This window comes from Sinocyclocheilus anshuiensis, unplaced genomic scaffold (assembly GCF_001515605.1).
Source record: "Sinocyclocheilus anshuiensis isolate Anshui unplaced genomic scaffold, SAMN03320099.WGS_v1.1 scaffold1087, whole genome shotgun sequence".
In the NCBI taxonomy this organism is placed as follows: Eukaryota; Metazoa; Chordata; class Actinopteri; order Cypriniformes; family Cyprinidae; genus Sinocyclocheilus; species Sinocyclocheilus anshuiensis.
The window spans coordinates 106,019-107,219 of record NW_015544199.1 but is presented as its reverse complement, the minus strand read 5'-3'; the positions used below and the strand labels follow the sequence as shown (position 1 = coordinate 107,219).

Here is a 1,201-nt window from a genome sequence, read left to right as displayed (position 1 = left end):
CAGATTCCAGATTTTCAAATATTGTCCTATCCTAACAAACCATACATCAATGGAAAGCTTATTTATTCAGAAAAAATTGACCCTTATGACTGGTTTTGTGCTCCAGGGTCATATATACGAATGTTTTCTGTGACAGGTAGGTTTAGGTTTGGACAATAGTATATTTAATCATCTTATAGTCTTGTATTAGAGATCATGTCTTTGTGGGGTCTGATTTAAGGACCCCAGAAAGTCAAACTTTACTTATTTTGCTATTTTTGTGCAATCCTTTGGACCTCACAAAGTAGTAAATACAAGTACACACACACACTCACTAACACACACAGACACTAACACACACACACTCTCTCACACACTCACACACACACTCTCTCACACACACACACACACACACTCTCTCTCTCACACACTCACACACACACTCTCTCACACACACACTCTCTCTCTCTCACACACACACACACACACACTCTCTCTCTCACACACTCACACACACACTCTCTCACACACACACTCTCTCTCTCTCACACACACACACACACACACTCTCTCTCTCACACACTCACACACACACTCTCTCACACACACACTCTCTCTCTCTCACACACACACACACACACACTCTCTCTCTCACACACTCACACACACACTCTCTCACACACACACTCTCTCTCTCTCACACACACACACACACACACACACACACACACACAGAGAGCTCTATAAACATGCAAAGTAACTCGTGTCATTTATCAGATGTATGTAAAGTCGCTCTGTGTCTGAGCAGCAGTACTACAGGATCCTCAGCTCAATGTGATGGGCTCGAACCCACAACCTTTCAGTCCTGTCACCAGTGAGCCAGTGTTCCCAGCTCTCACATGAACCCACACCAACTCATACAGCTGTGGAGAAGTTCAATCCTACAAAATTCATCGTGATTATTTCATGTTGCGACAGCTGTTTTATGTTCCTGTTTAACAGGTTTAACAAAACGCATTTTCTAATTCGTGCACTAAAGCGCTGTTGATCACTGACTAGAGGATGAAGGTTTCTGACTCACTCTTGTGTGCTGAAGCTGTCCTCCACAGATTTCTGTCAGACTCAGTGTTTGTGTGACTGACTGCTGTTATGTGTTTAATTCACACAGCAAAGCTCACTTCCGCGGTCTGCTACTGCTGACGCCCCGCCCCTTCCGCTGACG

The 1,201-nt window shown here is 44.2% G+C and overlaps 1 protein-coding gene across 1 annotated transcript in view; it reads right to left on the bottom strand.

Moving 5' to 3' along the window:
- The window catches only part of LOC107696795 (platelet-activating factor acetylhydrolase IB subunit beta-like), a 3,584-nt gene extending 2,401 nt beyond the window's left edge, over positions 1-1,183 (bottom strand). Inside the window, exon 1 of the mRNA XM_016497297.1 lies at positions 1,061-1,183. The gene's annotated coding sequence lies outside the window, so the exon portion shown is untranslated. The remainder of the gene's footprint in view (positions 1-1,060) is intronic.
- Positions 1,184-1,201: the final 18 nt, after the last annotated feature.